General features: G+C 39.4%; 14 non-coding genes across 14 annotated transcripts; all 14 read right to left on the bottom strand.

The window, feature by feature from the left end:
- Positions 1 to 1989: 1989 nt before the first annotated feature.
- Positions 1990 to 2071, bottom strand: TRNAL-AAG (transfer RNA leucine (anticodon AAG)). The gene has a single exon. It is a non-coding gene; the product is annotated as a tRNA-Leu (tRNA).
- A 399-nt stretch (positions 2072 to 2470) lies between these two features.
- On the bottom strand, positions 2471 to 2552 carry TRNAL-AAG (transfer RNA leucine (anticodon AAG)). The gene has a single exon. It is a non-coding gene; the product is annotated as a tRNA-Leu (tRNA).
- Positions 2553 to 2791: 239 nt separating this feature from the next.
- TRNAL-UAG (transfer RNA leucine (anticodon UAG)) lies at positions 2792 to 2873 on the bottom strand. Its single transcript has one exon. It is a non-coding gene; the product is annotated as a tRNA-Leu (tRNA).
- Positions 2874 to 3593: 720 nt separating this feature from the next.
- Positions 3594 to 3675, bottom strand: TRNAL-UAG (transfer RNA leucine (anticodon UAG)). Its single transcript has one exon. It is a non-coding gene; the product is annotated as a tRNA-Leu (tRNA).
- A 3293-nt stretch (positions 3676 to 6968) lies between these two features.
- TRNAL-UAG (transfer RNA leucine (anticodon UAG)) lies at positions 6969 to 7050 on the bottom strand. Its single transcript has one exon. It is a non-coding gene; the product is annotated as a tRNA-Leu (tRNA).
- Positions 7051 to 10336: 3286 nt separating this feature from the next.
- On the bottom strand, positions 10337 to 10418 carry TRNAL-UAG (transfer RNA leucine (anticodon UAG)). The gene has a single exon. It is a non-coding gene; the product is annotated as a tRNA-Leu (tRNA).
- Positions 10419 to 13383: 2965 nt separating this feature from the next.
- Positions 13384 to 13465, bottom strand: TRNAL-AAG (transfer RNA leucine (anticodon AAG)). Its single transcript has one exon. It is a non-coding gene; the product is annotated as a tRNA-Leu (tRNA).
- Positions 13466 to 13704: 239 nt separating this feature from the next.
- Positions 13705 to 13786, bottom strand: TRNAL-UAG (transfer RNA leucine (anticodon UAG)). Its single transcript has one exon. It is a non-coding gene; the product is annotated as a tRNA-Leu (tRNA).
- A 399-nt stretch (positions 13787 to 14185) lies between these two features.
- On the bottom strand, positions 14186 to 14267 carry TRNAL-AAG (transfer RNA leucine (anticodon AAG)). The gene has a single exon. It is a non-coding gene; the product is annotated as a tRNA-Leu (tRNA).
- Positions 14268 to 14513: 246 nt separating this feature from the next.
- TRNAL-AAG (transfer RNA leucine (anticodon AAG)) lies at positions 14514 to 14595 on the bottom strand. Its single transcript has one exon. It is a non-coding gene; the product is annotated as a tRNA-Leu (tRNA).
- A 399-nt stretch (positions 14596 to 14994) lies between these two features.
- TRNAL-AAG (transfer RNA leucine (anticodon AAG)) lies at positions 14995 to 15076 on the bottom strand. The gene has a single exon. It is a non-coding gene; the product is annotated as a tRNA-Leu (tRNA).
- A 239-nt stretch (positions 15077 to 15315) lies between these two features.
- On the bottom strand, positions 15316 to 15397 carry TRNAL-UAG (transfer RNA leucine (anticodon UAG)). The gene has a single exon. It is a non-coding gene; the product is annotated as a tRNA-Leu (tRNA).
- Positions 15398 to 15796: 399 nt separating this feature from the next.
- Positions 15797 to 15878, bottom strand: TRNAL-AAG (transfer RNA leucine (anticodon AAG)). The gene has a single exon. It is a non-coding gene; the product is annotated as a tRNA-Leu (tRNA).
- A 246-nt stretch (positions 15879 to 16124) lies between these two features.
- Positions 16125 to 16206, bottom strand: TRNAL-UAG (transfer RNA leucine (anticodon UAG)). Its single transcript has one exon. It is a non-coding gene; the product is annotated as a tRNA-Leu (tRNA).
- Positions 16207 to 18159: the final 1953 nt, after the last annotated feature.

The following is an 18159-nucleotide window of genomic DNA, read 5'->3' as shown; positions in this document are numbered from 1 at the left end:
GAGCTTCTAGCTGCTTCCAAAGCGATCTGCTCCAGCAATGCCATCTCCTGAGCTCTGTGAATGGCCTTCCTCTTATCGTCTATGGTGGCCTCTTCTCCCAGAAATGCCAACTCCTCCTCGTACCACACAACCCACTGACTTTTTTGGGAATTTACCTCCGGCTGCAGTCTTTCCTCCATTTGCTGTGAGGATCCTTCCTCAGTGTCATCTTGCAGGCGAACTCCTTCCAAAGCCTCAATTAGCTGCTCCTTGGAGAGTCCTTTAAAATGGACTCCTACTTCATGGGCCTTTGTTTGTAGGTTCATCGCAGTCCAGCTCTTGTACTCTGCGGTGCTGGTTCCCAATGTTGATGGGCCTTTGTCCTCCATTCCTTCTGCTCTGATCCCACTGCTGCCAACCAGTTTGTGACGGGGTGTACAGCAGAGCAGGAAGGGACAACAGGCCGAGGGATGATCCAATGAGATTTATTAAAGCAGGGAGCATACAACATCAAATATCCATAATGTCCTTCAAGTCCACCAGAAGTCCACAATAAGCCCAAGTAAATAAACAGATCTGGAGGTGCTTTCCAGTAATCCCGCACCCGATAAACGAAACAATAGTCCTTCCACGAGTCCAACAGAACAGATTCGGGGGCACCTCCAGATAATCCTTGTGCCAGCTAACAAAGCAATAGTCCACATGAGTCCAAGGGATCCCAAAACAATCTCACGAACGACGAGATATGTCCTCAGCTCAAGTCTCATCCCGTACGCTTCCGCAGTCACAGATGGACGTGGGGTCTTGCCTCAGCTAAGAATCCCCACTCCTTCCCCTTTAAGGATCAACTCACATCTGATCTCAAAAATAAGAATGGATTATCTGAGCTCCTGGGATCCGCCCATGAAGGGGGGTAGGAGTCACACCTTCTATTCAATGGTTGGGTCCACCTGAAGATTCTAGACTGGTCGGCTCCTCTTAGTCTATCTAGTATGTACATATGACTAGCCACCTGCTGTGAGAAAGAATGGCTATTCTTCACTAGTGGTGTTGACAAACCTTAATTACATTATAGCTTAGGGCTGCAAGTATTGGGGGAAGGAGACATATTGTTACAGGTGAACTCCCTGCACAAGAAAATACATAAATTACAGCTAATAGAAACCAGAGAACAGTTACATACATCAAATGGCATATTATTCAAATACAGGACAGGGCAAAAGTACATATCATGACAGACATGTCTCTAAATATTAGGAAAAAAACAATAATTCTATCAACTGTTTTTATCTTAACCAGAAAGAAAACACTTAAGCAAATACAAAAGAAGATTAAAACACATGTAAGTTTGTATGTTAGTAAAATCATAAGAGTAAGTTCAAAACAATTTTCAAGCACATATCATACTGGCAGCAGTGGGATGAAAGCACATGCAAATTTTGTCTGTTTTCATAATTATAAGAATAAGATCAAAAGATTTTCAAGAACTCATACTGCTGAGTCATACTCAGCATGATTAAGTAGGCTTCCTTAGAGTAAGTGAAGTACATTTGACAACATTTAAAATTAGTGCATGTTGGAAAAAGGGCATGTCTCTAAACATTAGGAAAAACCAATGATTCTATCAACGGTCTTTATCTTAACCGAAAACCGAAAAATCATACAAATACAAAAGAAGATTAGATCACATGCTAATTTGCATGTTAGCAAAATCATAAGAATAAGTACAAAAACATTTCAAGACCTCATAATACTGGCAGTAGTGGGATTAAAGCATATGCTAATTTTGTATGTTAGCATAGTTATAAGAATAAGATAAAAAGGTTTTAAGGAACTCTTACTACTGGCAGCAGTGGGATTTGAACCTACAGGTCTGTTGTAAAATGGTTAAGTCTCTAAACAATAGGAAAAACCAATGATTCTATCAACTGTCTTTTCCTAAACAGAAATCCACACACTCATGCAAATACAAAATCATAAGAATTAGATCAAAAGGTTCTAAAGACCTACTGGCAGCAGTGGGATTTGAACCCACGCCTCTGAAGAGACTGGAGCCTTAATCCAGCGCCTTAGACCGCTCGGCCATGCTACCTTTAGCAGCATGACTTTTAAGATTCCTTATCTTAACTGAAAACCACAAAATTATACAAATACAAAAGATTAAATCACATGTTAATTTGCATGTTAGCAAAATCATAAGAATAAGTACAAAAACATTTCAAGACCGCATAATACTGGCAGCAGTGGGATTAAAGCATATGCTAATTTTGTATATTAGCGTATGTATAAGAATAAGATAAAAAGGTTTTAAGGAACTCTTACTACTGGCAGCAGTGGGATTTAAACCTACAGGTCTGTTGTAAAATGGTTAAGTCTCTAAACAATAGGAAAAACCAATGATTCTATCAACTGTCTTTTCCTAAGCAGAAACCCACACACTCATGCAAATACAAAATCATTTGAATTAGATCAAAATGTTCTGAAGACCTACTGGCAGCAGTGGGATTTGAACCCACGCCTCTGAAGAGACTGGAGCCTTAATCCAGCGCCTTAGACCGCTCGGCCATGCTACCTTAATATACTACATGAAAAAAGCTTCCTTAGAGTAAGTTTAGTGAATTTTCCTACATTTTAACTTCTTCAAGGTGGAAAATGGATAGGTCTCTAAGCAAAAAGCAATGATTCTATCTACTGTCTTTTGCAAAACAGCAAAGCATGGACTCATACAAATACAAAATAATAAAACACATGCTAATTTTTCTATTAGCAAAATCATAAATATAAGCTAAAAAGTTTCAAAGTAGAAATACACTGGCAGCAGTGGGATTTGAACCCACGCCTCCAAAGAGACTAGAGCCTAAGTCCAGCGCCTTAGACCACTCGGCCATGCTACCTTTAACAGCATGATTTTTACGATTCCTTATCTTAACTGAAAACCGCAAAATTATACAAATACAAAAGATTAAATCACATGTTAATTTGCATGTTAGCAAAATCATAAGAATAAGTACAAAAACATTTCAAGACCGCATAATACTGGCAGCAGTGGGATTAAAGCATATGTTAATTTTGTATGTTAGCGTATGTATAAGAATAAGATAAAAAGGTTTTAAGGAACTCTTACTACTGGCAGCAGTGGGATTTAAACCTACAGGTCTGTTGTAAAATTGTTAAGTCTCTAAACAATAGGAAAAAACAATGATTCTATCAACTGTCTTTTCCTAAACAGAAACCCACACACTCATGCAAATACAAAATCATTTGAATTAGATCAAAATGTTCTAAAGACCTACTGGCAGCAGTGGGATTTGAACCCACGCCTCTGAAGAGACTGGAGCCTTAATCCAGCGCCTTAGACCGCTCGGCCATGCAACCCTAATATACTACATAAAAACAGCTTGCTTAGAGTAAGTTTAGTGAATTTTCCTACATTTTAACTTCTTCAAGGTGGAAAATGGATAGGTCTCTAAGCAAAAAGCAATGATTCTATCTACTGTCTTTTGCAAAACAGCAAAGCATGGACTCATACAAATACAAAATAATAAAACACATGCTAATTTTTCTATTAGCAAAATCATAAATATAAGCTAAAAAGTTTCAAAGTAGAAATACACTGGCAGCAGTGGGATTTGAACCCACGCCTCCAAAGAGACTGGAGCCTAAGTCCAGCGCCTTAGACCACTCAGCCATGCTACCTTTAACAGCATGATTTTTACGATTCCTTATCTTAACTGAAAACCGCAAAATTATACAAATACAAAAGATTAAATCACATGTTAATTTGCATGTTAGCAAAATCATAAGAATAAGTACAAAAACATTTCAAGACCGCATAATACTGGCAGCAGTGGGATTAAAGCATATGCTAATTTTGTATGTTAGCATAATTATAAGAATAAGATAACAAGGTTTAACATAGCATAATGTTCTAGAATAGTCTGTTTAATCGCCGCATACTCACAGTTCCCCCGAGGGTCCATAGCTCTATAGGCTTCAGCAGCTCCACCCTCTAAGAACCCCACAAGATGTCGAACTCGCTCCCTTTCCGGGACTTCCATTAATCAACACTGATGCTCAAAGTCCTGGAAGAAGCCCTCAATGTCGCCTGCAGCCTCATTAAAGGGCTTAAAGTCCTTGTGGGACACTCTGGGGAGTTCCCTCATGGTGGGTGCTGAGGTTACAGTCTGTCTGGAGCTTCTAGCTGCTTCCAAAGCAATCTGCTCCAGCAATGCCATCTCCTGAGCTCTGTGAATGGCCTTCCTCTTATCGTCTATGGTGGCCTCTTCTCCCAGAAATGCCAACTCCTCCTCGTACCACACAACCCACTGACTTTTTTGGGTATTTACCTCCGGCTGCAGTCTTTCCTCCATTTGCTGTGAGGATCCTTCCTCAGTGTCATCTTGCAGGCGAACTCCTTCCAAAGCCTCAATTAGCTGCTCCTTGGAGAGTCCTTTAAAACGGACTCCTACTTCATGGGCCTTTGTTTGTAGGTTCATCGCAGTCCAGCTCTTGTACTCTGCGGTGCTGGTTCCCAATGTTGATGGGCCTTTGTCCTCCATTCCTTCTGCTCTGATCCCACTGCTGCCAACCAGTTTGTGACGGGGTGTACAGCAGAGCAGGAAGGGACAACAGGCCGAGGGATGATCCAATGAGATTTATTAAAGCAGGGAGCATACAACATCAAATATCCATAATGTCCTTCAAGTCCACCAGAAGTCCACAATAAGCCCAAGTAAATAAACAGATCTGGAGGTGCTTTACAGTAATCCCGCACCCGATAAACGAAACAATAGTCCTTCCACGAGTCCAACAGAACAGATTCGGGGGCACCTCCAGATAATCCTTGTGCCAGCTAACAAAGCAATAGTCCACATGAGTCCAAGGGATCCCAAAACAATCTCACGAACGACGAGATATGTCCTCAGCTCAAGTCTCATCCCGTACGCTTCCGCAGTCACAGATGGACGTGGGGTCTTGCCTCAGCTAAGAATCCCCACTCCTTCCCCTTTAAGGATCAACTCACATCTGATCTCAAAAATAAGAATGGATTATCTGAGCTCCTGGGATCCGCCCATGAAGGGGGGTAGGGGTCACACCTTCTATTCAATGGTTGGGTCCACCTGAAGATTCTAGACTGGTCGGCTCCTCTTAGTCTATCTAGTATGTACATATGACTAGCCACCTGCTGTGAGAAAGAATGGCTATTCTTCACTAGTGGTGTTGACAAACCTTAATTACATTATAGCTTAGGGCTGCAAGTATTGGGGGAAGGAGACATATTGTTACAGGTGAACTCCCTGCACAAGAAAATACATAAATTACAGCTAATAGAAACCAGAGAACAGTTACATACATCAAATGGCATATTATTCAAATACAGGACAGGGCAAAAGTACATATCATGACAGACATGTCTCTAAATATTAGGAAAAAAACAATAATTCTATCAACTGTTTTTATCTTAACCAGAAAGAAAACACTTAAGCAAATACAAAAGAAGATTAAAACACATGTAAGTTTGTATGTTAGTAAAATCATAAGAGTAAGTTCAAAACAATTTTCAAGCACATATCATACTGGCAGCAGTGGGATGAAAGCACATGCAAATTTTGTCTGTTTTCATAATTATAAGAATAAGATCAAAAGATTTTCAAGAACTCATACTGCTGAGTCATACTCAGCATGATTAAGTAGGCTTCCTTAGAGTAAGTGAAGTACATTTGACAACATTTAAAATTAGTGCATGTTGGAAAAAGGGCATGTCTCTAAACATTAGGAAAAACCAATGATTCTATCAATGGTCTTTATCTTAACCGAAAACCGAAAAATCATACAAATACAAAAGAAGATTAGATCACATGCTAATTTGCATGTTAGCAAAATCATAAGAATAAGTACAAAAACATTTCAAGACCTCATAATACTGGCAGCAGTGGGATTAAAGCATATGCTAATTTTGTATGTTAGCATAGTTATAAGAATAAGATAAAAAGGTTTTAAGGAACTCTTACTACTGGCAGCAGTGGGATTTGAACCTACAGGTCTGTTGTAAAATGGTTAAGTCTCTAAACAATAGGAAAAACCAATGATTCTATCAACTGTCTTTTCCTAAACAGAAATCCACACACTCATGCAAATACAAAATCATAAGAATTAGATCAAAAGGTTCTGAAGACCTACTGGCAGCAGTGGGATTTGAACCCACGCCTCTGAAGAGACTGGAGCCTTAATCCAGCGCCTTAGACCGCTCAGCCATGCTACCTTTAGCAGCATGACTTTTAAGATTCCTTATCTTAACTGAAAACCACAAAATTATACAAATACAAAAGATTAAATCACATGTTAATTTGCATGTTAGCAAAATCATAAGAATAAGTACAAAAACATTTCAAGACCGCATAATACTGGCAGCAGTGGGATTAAAGCATATGTTAATTTTGTATGTTAGCGTATGTATAAGAATAAGATAAAAAGGTTTTAAGGAACTCTTACTACTGGCAGCAGTGGGATTTAAACCTACAGGTCTGTTGTAAAATGGTTAAGTCTCTAAACAATAGGAAAAAACAATGATTCTATCAACTGTCTTTTCCTAAACAGAAACCCACACACTCATGCAAATACAAAATCATTTGAATTAGATCAAAATGTTCTGAAGACCTACTGGCAGCAGTGGGATTTGAACCCACGCCTCTGAAGAGACTGGAGCCTTAATCCAGCGCCTTAGACCGCTCGGCCATGCTACCTTAATATACTACATGAAAAAAGCTTCCTTAGAGTAAGTTTAGTGAATTTTCCTACATTTTAACTTCTTCAAGGTGGAAAATGGATAGGTCTCTAAGCAAAAAGGAAAAAGCAATGATTCTATCTACTGTCTTTTGCAAAACAGCAAAGCATGGACTCATACAAATACAAAATAATAAAACACATGCTAATTTTTCTATTAGCAAAATCATAAATATAAGCTAAAAAGTTTCAAAGTAAAAATACACTGGTAGCAGTGGGATTTGAACCCACGCCTCCAAAGAGACTGGAGCCTAAATCCAGCGCCTTAGACCACTCGGTCATGCTACCTTTAACAGCATGATTTTTACGATTCCTTATCTTAACTGAAAACCGCAAAATTATACAAATACAAAAGATTAAATCACATGTTAATTTGCATGTTAGCAAAATCATAAGAATAAGTACAAAAACATTTCAAGACCGCATAATACTGGCAGCAGTGGGATTAAAGCATATGCTAATTTTGTATGTTAGCATAATTATAAGAATAAGATAACAAGGTTTAACATAGCATAATGTTCTAGAATAGTCTGTTTAATCGCCGCATACTCACAGTTCCCCCGAGGGTCCATAGCTCTATAGGCTTCAGCAGCTCCACCATCTAAGAACCCCACAAGATGTCGAACTCGCTCCCTTTCCAGGACTTCCATTAATCAACACTGATGCTCAAAGTCCTGGAAGAAGCCCTCAATGTCGCCTGCAGCCTCATTAAAGGGCTTAAAGTCTTTGTGGGACACTCTGGGGAGTTCCCTCATGGTGGGTGCTGAGGTTACAGTCTGTCTGGAGCTTCTAGCTGCTTCCAAAGCGATCTGCTCCAGCAATGCCATCTCCTGAGCTCTGTGAATGGCCTTCCTCTTATCGTCTATGGTGGCCTCTTCTCCCAGAAATGCCAACTCCTCCTCGTACCACACAACCCACTGACTTTTTTGGGTATTTACCTCCGGCTGCAGTCTTTCCTCCATTTGCTGTGAGGATCCTTCCTCAGTGTCATCTTGCAGGCGAACTCCTTCCAAAGCCTCAATTAGCTGCTCCTTGGAGAGTCCTTTAAAACGGACTCCTACTTCATGGGCGTTTGTTTGTAGGTTCATCGCAGTCCAGCTCTTGTACTCTGCGGTGCTGGTTCCCAATGTTGATGGGCCTTTGTCCTCCATTCCTTCTGCTCTGATCCCACTGCTGCCAACCAGTTTGTGACGGGGTGTACAGCAGAGCAGGAAGGGACAACGGGCCGAGGGATGATCCAATGAGATTTATTAAAGCAGGGAGCATACAACATCAAATATCCATAATGTCCTTCAAGTCCACCAGAAGTCCACAATAAGCCCAAGTAAATAAACAGATCTGGAGGTGCTTTCCAGTAATCCCGCACCCGATAAACGAAACAATAGTCCTTCCACGAGTCCAACAGAACAGATTCGGGGGCACCTCCCGATAATCCTTGTGCCAGCTAACAAAGCAATAGTCCACATGAGTCCAAGGGATGCCAAAACAATCTCACGAACGACGAGATATGTCCTCAGCTCAAGTCTCATCCCGTTCGCTTCCGCAGTCACAGATGGACGTGGGGTCTTGCCTCAGCTAAGAATCCCCACTCCTTCCCCTTTAAGGATCAACTCACATCTGATCTCAAAAATAAGAATGGATTGTCTGAGCTCCTGGGATCCGCCCATGAAGGGGGGTGGGGGTCACACCTTCTATTCAATGGTTGGGTCCACCTGAAGATTCTAGACTGGTCGGCTCCTCTTAGTCTATCTAGTATGTACATATGACTAGCCACCTGCTGTGAGAAGGAATGGCTATTCTTCACTAGTGGTGTTGACAAACCTTAATTACATTATAGCTTAGGGCTGCAAGTATTGGGGGAAGGAGACGTATTGTTACAGGTGAACTCCCAGCACAAGAAAATACATAAATTACAGCTAATAGAAACCAGAGAAAAGTTACATACATCAAATGGCATATTATTCAAATACAGGACAGGGCAAAAGTACATATCATGACAGACATGTCTCTAAATATTAGGAAAAAAACAATAATTCTATCAACTGTTTTTATCTTAACCAGAAAGAAAACACTTAAGCAAATACAAAAGAAGATTAAAACACATGTAAGTTTGTATGTTAGTAAAATCATAAGAGTAAGTTCAAAACAATTTTCAAGCACATATCATACTGGCAGCAGTGGGATGAAAGCACATGCAAATTTTGTCTGTTTTCATAATTATGAGAATAAGATCAAAATATTTTCAAGAACTCATACTGCTGAGTCATACTCAGCATGATTAAGTAGGCTTCCTTAGAGTAAGTGAAGTACATTTGACAACATTTAAAATTAGTGCATGTTGGAAAAAGGGCATGTCTCTAAACATTAGGAAAAACCAATGATTCTATGAACGGTCTTTATCTTAACCGAAAACCGAAAAATCATACAAATACAAAAGAAGATTAGATCACATGCTAATTTGCATGTTAGCAAAATCATAAGAATAAGTACAAAAACATTTCAAGACCTCATAATACTGGCAGCAGTGGGATTAAAGCATATACTAATTTTGTATGTTAGCATAGTTATAAGAATAAGATAAAAAGGTTTTAAGGAACTCTTACTACTGGCAGCAGTGGGATTTGAACCTACAGGTCTGTTGTAAAATGGTTAAGTCTCTAAACAATAGGCAAAACCAATGATTCTATCAACTGTCTTTTCCTAAACAGAAATCCACACACTCATGCAAATACAAAATCATAAGAATTAGATCAAAAGGTTCTGAAGACCTACTGGCAGCAGTAGGATTTGAACCCACGCCTCTGAAGAGACTGGAGCCTTAATCCAGCCCCTTAGACCGCTCGGCCATGCTACCTTTAGCAGCATGATTTTTAAGATTCCTTATCTTAACTGAAAACCACAAAATTATACAAATACAAAAGATTAAATCACATGTTAATTTGCATGTTAGCAAAATCATAAGAATAAGTACAAAAACATTTCAAGACCGCATAATACTGGCAGCAGTGGGATTAAAGCATATGCTAATTTTGTATATTAGCGTATGTATAAGAATAAGATAAAAAGGTTTTAAGGAACTCTTACTACTGGCAGCAGTGGGATTTAAACCTACAGGTCTGTTGTAAAATGGTTAAGTCTCTAAACAATAGGAAAAAACAATGATTCTATCAACTGTCTTTTCCTAAACAGAAACCCACACACTCACGCAAATACAAAATCATTTGAATTAGATCAAAATGTTCTAAAGACCTACTGGCAGCAGTGGGATTTGAACCCACGCCTCTGAAGAGACTGGAGCCTTAATCCAGCGCCTTAGACCGCTCAGCCATGCTACCCTAATATACTACATAAAAAAAGCTTCCTTAGAGTAAGTTTAGTGAATTTTCCTACAGTTTAACTTCTTCAAGGTGGAAAATGGATAGGTCTCTAAGCAAAAAGCAATGATTCTATCTACTGTCTTTTGCAAAACAGCAAAGCATGGACTCATACAAATACAAAATAATAAAACACATGCTAATTTTTCTATTAGCAAAATCATAAATATAAGCTAAAAAGTTTCAAAGTAGAAATACACTGGCAGCAGTGGGATTTGAACCCACGCCTCCAAAGAGACTGGAGCCTAAGTCCAGCGCCTTAGACCACTCGGCCATGCTACCTTTAACAGCTTGATTTTTACGATTCCTTATCTTAACTGAAAACCGCAAAATTATACAAATACAAAAGATTAAATCACATGTTAATTTGCATGTTAGCAAAATCATAAGAATAAGTACAAAAACATTTCAAGACCGCATAATACTGGCAGCAGTGGGATTAAAGCATATGCTAATTTTGTATGTTAGCATAATTATAAGAATAAGATAACAAGGTTTAACATAGCATAATGTTCTAGAATAGTCTGTTTAATCGCCGCATACTCACAGTTCCCCCGAGGGTCCATAGCTCTATAGGCTTCAGCAGCTCCACCCTCTAAGAACCCCACAAGATGTCGAACTCGCTCCCTTTCCGGGACTTCAATTAATCAACACTGATGCTCAAAGTCCTGGAAGAAGCCCTCAATGTCGCCTGCAGCCTCATTAAAGGGCTTAAAGTCTTTGTGGGACACTCTGGGGAGTTCCCTCATGGTGGGTGCTGAGGTTACAGTCTGTCTGGAGCTTCTAGCTGCTTCCAAAGCGATCTGCTCCAGCAATGCCATCTCCTGAGCTCTGTGAATGGCCTTCCTCTTATCGTCTATGGTGGCCTCTTCTCCCAGAAATGCCAACTCCTCCTCGTACCACACAACCCACTGACTTTTTTGGGTATTTACCTCCGGCTGCAGTCTTTCCTCCATTTGCTGTGAGGATCCTTCCTCAGTGTCATCTTGCAGGCGAACTCCTTCCAAAGCCTCAATTAGCTGCTCCTTGGAGAGTCCTTTAAAACGGACTCCTACTTCATGGGCCTTTGTTTGTAGGTTCATCGCAGTCCAGCTCTTGTACTCTGCGGTGCTGGTTCCCAATGTTGATGGGCCTTTGTCCTCCATTCCTTCTGCTCTGATCCCACTGCTGCCAACCAGTTTGTGACGGGGTGTACAGCAGAGCAGGAAGGGACAACAGGCCGAGGGATGATCCAATGAGATTTATTAAAGCAGGGAGCATACAACATCAAATATCCATAATGTCCTTCAAGTCCACCAGAAGTCCACAATAAGCCCAAGTAAATAAACAGATCTGGAGGTGCTTTCCAGTAATCCCGCACCCGATAAACGAAACAATAGTCCTTCCACGAGTCCAACAGAACAGATTCGGGGGCACCTCCAGATAATCCTTGTGCCAGCTAACAAAGCAATAGTCCACATGAGTCCAAGGGATCCCAAAACAATCTCACGAACGACGAGATATGTCCTCAGCTCAAGTCTCATCCCGTACGCTTCCGCAGTCACAGATGGACGTGGGGTCTTGCCTCAGCTAAGAATCCCCACTCCTTCCCCTTTAAGGATCAACTCACATCTGATCTCAAAAATAAGAATGGATTATCTGAGCTCCTGGGATCCGCCCATGAAGGGGGGTAGGGGTCACACCTTCTATTCAATGGTTGGGTCCACCTGAAGATTCTAGACTGGTCGGCTCCTCTTAGTCTATCTAGTATGTACATATGACTAGCCACCTGCTGTGAGAAAGAATGGCTATTCTTCACTAGTGGTGTTGACAAACCTTAATTACATTATAGCTTAGGGCTGCAAGTATTGGGGGAAGGAGACATATTGTTACAGGTGAACTCCCTGCACAAGAAAATACATAAATTACAGCTAATAGAAACCAGAGAACAGTTACATACATCAAATGGCATATTATTCAAATACAGGACAGGGCAAAAGTACATATCATGACAGACATGTCTCTAAATATTAGGAAAAAAACAATAATTCTATCAACTGTTTTTATCTTAACCAGAAAGAAAACACTTAAGCAAATACAAAAGAAGATTAAAACACATGTAAGTTTGTATGTTAGTAAAATCATAAGAGTAAGTTCAAAACAATTTTCAAGCACATATCATACTGGCAGCAGTGGGATGAAAGCACATGCAAATTTTGTCTGTTTTCATAATTATAAGAATAAGATCAAAAGATTTTCAAGAACTCATACTGCTGAGTCATACTCAGCATGATTAAGTAGGCTTCCTTAGAGTAAGTGAAGTACATTTGACAACATTTAAAATTAGTGCATGTTGGAAAAAGGGCATGTCTCTAAACATTAGGAAAAACCAATGATTCTATCAACGGTCTTTATCTTAACCGAAAACCGAAAAATCATACAAATACAAAAGAAGATTAGATCACATGCTAATTTGCATGTTAGCAAAATCATAAGAATAAGTACAAAAACATTTCAAGACCTCATAATACTGGCAGCAGTGGGATTAAAGCATATGCTAATTTTGTATGTTAGCATAGTTATAAGAATAAGATAAAAAGGTTTTAAGGAACTCTTACTACTGGCAGCAGTGGGATTTGAACCTACAGGTCTGTTGTAAAATGGTTAAGTCTCTAAACAATAGGAAAAAACAATGATTCTATCAACTGTCTTTTCCTAAACAGAAATCCACACACTCATGCAAATACAAAATCATAAGAATTAGATCAAAAGGTTCTAAAGACCTACTGGCAGCAGTGGGATTTGAACCCACGCCTCTGAAGAGACTGGAGCCTTAATCCAGCGCCTTAGACCGCTCGGCCATGCTACCTTTAGCAGCATGACTTTTAAGATTCCTTATCTTAACTGAAAACCACAAAATTATACAAATACAAAAGATTAAATCACATGTTAATTTGCATGTTAGCAAAATCATAAGAATAAGTACAAAAACATTTCAAGACCGCATAATACTGGCAGCAGTGGGATTAAAGCATATGCTAATTTTGTATATTAGCGTATGTATAAGAATAAGATAAAAAGGTTTTAAGGAACTCTTACTACTGGCAGCAGTGGGATTTAAACCTACAGGTCTGTTGTAAAATGGTTAAGTCTCTAAACAATAGGAAAAACCAATGATTCTATCAACTGTCTTTTCCTAAACAGAAACCCACACACTCATGCAAATACAAAATCATTTGAATTAGATCAAAATGTTCTGAAGACCTACTGGCAGCAGTGGGATTTGAACCCACGCCTCTGAAGAGACTGGAGCCTTAATCCAGCGCCTTAGACCGCTCGGCCATGCTACCTTAATATACTACATGAAAAAAGCTTCCTTAGAGTAAGTTTAGTGAATTTTCCTACATTTTAACTTCTTCAAGGTGGAAAATGGATAGGTCTCTAAGCAAAAAGCAATGATTCTATCTACTGTCTTTTGCAAAACAGCAAAGCATGGACTCATACAAATACAAAATAATAAAACACATGCTAATTTTTCTATTAGCAAAATCATAAATATAAGCTAAAAAGTTTCAAAGTAGAAATACACTGGCAGCAGTGGGATTTGAACCCACGCCTCCAAAGAGACTAGAGCCTAAGTCCAGCGCCTTAGACCACTCGGCCATGCTACCTTTAACAGCATGATTTTTACGATTCCTTATCTTAACTGAAAACCGCAAAATTATACAAATACAAAAGATTAAATCACATGTTAATTTGCATGTTAGCAAAATCATAAGAATAAGTACAAAAACATTTCAAGACCGCATAATACTGGCAGCAGTGGGATTAAAGCATATGTTAATTTTGTATGTTAGCGTATGTATAAGAATAAGATAAAAAGGTTTTAAGGAACTCTTACTACTGGCAGCAGTGGGATTTAAACCTACAGGTCTGTTGTAAAATTGTTAAGTCTCTAAACAATAGGAAAAAACAATGATTCTATCAACTGTCTTTTCCTAAACAGAAACCCACACACTCATGCAAATACAAAATCATTTGAATTAGATCAAAATGTTCTGAAGACCTACTGGCAGCAGTGGGATTTGAACCCACGCCTCTGAAGAGACTGGAGCCTTAATCCAGCGCCTTAGACCGCTCGGCCATGCTACCTTAATATACTACATGAAAAAAGCTTCCTTAGAGTAAGTTTAGTGAATTTTCCTACATTTTAACTCCTTCAAGGTGGAAAATGGATAGGTCTCTAAGCAAAAAGGAAAAAGCAATGATTCTATCTACTGTCTTTTGCAAAACAGCAAAGCATGGACTCATACAAATACAAAATAATAAAACACATGCTAATTTTTCTATTAGCAAAATCATAAATATAAGCTAAAAAGTTTCAAAGTAGAAATACACTGGCAGCAGTGGGATTTGAACCCACGCCTCTGAAGAGACTGGAGCCTTAATCCAGCGCCTTAGACCGCTCGGCCATGCTACCTTTAGCAGCATGACTTTTAAGATTCCTTATCTTAACTGAAAACCACAAAATTATACAAATACAAAAGATTAAATCACATGTTAATTTGCATGTTAGCAAAATCATAAGAATAAGTACAAAAACATTTCAAGACCGCATAATACTGGCAGCAGTGGGATTAAAGCATATGCTAATTTTGTATATTAGCGTATGTATAAGAATAAGATAAAAAGGTTTTAAGGAACTCTTACTACTGGCAGCAGTGGGATTTAAACCTACAGGTCTGTTGTAAAATGGTTAAGTCTCTAAACAATAGGAAAAACCAATGATTCTATCAACTGTCTTTTCCTAAACAGAAACCCACACACTCATGCAAATACAAAATCATTTGAATTAGATCAAAATGTTCTGAAGACCTACTGGCAGCAGTGGGATTTGAACCCACGCCTCTGAAGAGACTGGAGCCTTAATCCAGCGCCTTAGACCGCTCGGCCATGCTACCTTAATATACTACATGAAAAAAGCTTCCTTAGAGTAAGTTTAGTGAATTTTCCTACATTTTAACTTCTTCAAGGTGGAAAATGGATAGGTCTCTAAGCAAAAAGCAATGATTCTATCTACTGTCTTTTGCAAAACAGCAAAGCATGGACTCATACAAATACAAAATAATAAAACACATGCTAATTTTTCTATTAGCAAAATCATAAATATAAGCTAAAAAGTTTCAAAGTAGAAATACACTGGCAGCAGTGGGATTTGAACCCACGCCTCCAAAGAGACTAGAGCCTAAGTCCAGCGCCTTAGACCACTCGGCCATGCTACCTTTAACAGCATGATTTTTACGATTCCTTATCTTAACTGAAAACCGCAAAATTATACAAATACAAAAGATTAAATCACATGTTAATTTGCATGTTAGCAAAATCATAAGAATAAGTACAAAAACATTTCAAGACCGCATAATACTGGCAGCAGTGGGATTAAAGCATATGTTAATTTTGTATGTTAGCGTATGTATAAGAATAAGATAAAAAGGTTTTATGGAACTCTTACTACTGGCAGCAGTGGGATTTAAACCTACAGGTCTGTTGTAAAATTGTTAAGTCTCTAAACAATAGGAAAAAACAATGATTCTATCAACTGTCTTTTCCTAAACAGAAACCCACACACTCATGCAAATACAAAATCATTTGAATTAGATCAAAATGTTCTGAAGACCTACTGGCAGCAGTGGGATTTGAACCCACGCCTCTGAAGAGACTGGAGCCTTAATCCAGCGCCTTAGACCGCTCGGCCATGCTACCTTAATATACTACATGAAAAAAGCTTCCTTAGAGTAAGTTTAGTGAATTTTCCTACATTTTAACTCCTTCAAGGTGGAAAATGGATAGGTCTCTAAGCAAAAAGGAAAAAGCAATGATTCTATCTACTGTCTTTTGCAAAACAGCAAAGCATGGACTCATACAAATACAAAATAATAAAACACATGCTAATTTTTCTATTAGCAAAATCATAAATATAAGCTAAAAAGTTTCAAAGTAGAAATACACTGGCAGCAGTGGGATTTGAACCCACGCCTCCAAAGAGACTGGAGCCTAATTCCAGCGCCTTAGACCACTCGGCCATGCTACCTTTAACAGCATGATTTTTACGATTCCTTATCTTAACTGAAAACCGCAAAATTATACAAATACAAAAGATTAAATCACGTTAATTTGCATGTTAGCAAAATCATAAGAATAAGTACAAAAACATTTCAAGACCGCATAATACTGGCAGCAGTGGGATTAAAGCATATGCTAATTTTGTATGTTAGCATAATTATAAGAATAAGATAACAAGGTTTAACATAGCATAATGTCCTAGAATAGTCTGTTTAATCGCCGCATACTCACAGTTCCCCCGAGGGTCCATAGCTCTATAGGCTTCAGCAGCTCCACCCTCTAAGAACCCCACAAGATGTCGAACTCGCTCCCTTTCCGGGACTTCCATTAATCAACACTGATGCTCAAAGTCCTGGAAGAAGCCCTCAATGTCGCCTGCAGCCTCATTAAAGGGCTTAAAGTCTTTGTGGGACACTCTGGGGAGTTCCCTCATGGTGGGTGCTGAGGTTACAGTCTGTCTGGAGCTTCTAGCTGCTTCCAAAGCGATCTGCTCCAGCAATGCCATCTCCTGAGCTCTGTGAATGGCCTTCCTCTTATCGTCTATGGTGGCCTCTTCTCCCAGAAATGCCAACTCCTCCTCGTACCACACAACCCACTGACTTTTTTGGGAATTTACCTCCGGCTGCAGTCTTTCCTCCATTTGCTGTGAGGATCCTTCCTCAGTGTCATCTTGCAGGCGAACTCCTTCCAAAGCCTCAATTAGCTGCTCCTTGGAGAGTCCTTTAAAATGGACTCCTACTTCATGGGCCTTTGTTTGTAGGTTCATCGCAGTCCAGCTCTTGTACTCTGCGGTGCTGGTTCCCAATGTTGATGGGCCTTTGTCCTCCATTCCTTCTGCTCTGATCCCACTGCTGCCAACCAGTTTGTGACGGGGTGTACAGCAGAGCAGGAAGGGACAACAGGCCGAGGGATGATCCAATGAGATTTATTAAAGCAGGGAGCATACAACATCAAATATCCATAATGTCCTTCAAGTCCACCAGAAGTCCACAATAAGCCCAAGTAAATAAACAGATCTGGAGGTGCTTTCCAGTAATCCCGCACCCGATAAACGAAACAATAGTCCTTCCACGAGTCCAACAGAACAGATTCGGGGGCACCTCCAGATAATCCTTGTGCCAGCTAACAAAGCAATAGTCCACATGAGTCCAAGGGATCCCAAAACAATCTCACGAACGACGAGATATGTCCTCAGCTCAAGTCTCATCCCGTACGCTTCCGCAGTCACAGATGGACGTGGGGTCTTGCCTCAGCTAAGAATCCCCACTCCTTCCCCTTTAAGGATCAACTCACATCTGATCTCAAAAATAAGAATGGATTATCTGAGCTCCTGGGATCCGCCCATGAAGGGGGGTAGGAGTCACACCTTCTATTCAATGGTTGGGTCCACCTGAAGATTCTAGACTGGTCGGCTCCTCTTAGTCTATCTAGTATGTACATATGACTAGCCACCTGCTGTGAGAAAGAATGGCTATTCTTCACTAGTGGTGTTGACAAACCTTAATTACATTATAGCTTAGGGCTGCAAGTATTGGGGGAAGGAGACATATTGTTACAGGTGAACTCCCTGCACAAGAAAATACATAAATTACAGCTAATAGAAACCAGAGAACAGTTACATACATCAAATGGCATATTATTCAAATACAGGACAGGGCAAAAGTACATATCATGACAGACATGTCTCTAAATATTAGGAAAAAAACAATAATTCTATCAACTGTTTTTATCTTAACCAGAAAGAAAACACTTAAGCAAATACAAAAGAAGATTAAAACACATGTAAGTTTGTATGTTAGTAAAATCATAAGAGTAAGTTCAAAACAATTTTCAAGCACATATCATACTGGCAGCAGTGGGATGAAAGCACATGCAAATTTTGTCTGTTTTCATAATTATAAGAATAAGATCAAAAGATTTT

Source organism: Ranitomeya imitator, chromosome 4 (genome assembly GCF_032444005.1).
Source record: "Ranitomeya imitator isolate aRanImi1 chromosome 4, aRanImi1.pri, whole genome shotgun sequence".
Classification (NCBI taxonomy): Eukaryota; Metazoa; Chordata; class Amphibia; order Anura; family Dendrobatidae; genus Ranitomeya; species Ranitomeya imitator.
This window is presented reverse-complemented; position numbering and strand designations above follow the sequence as displayed.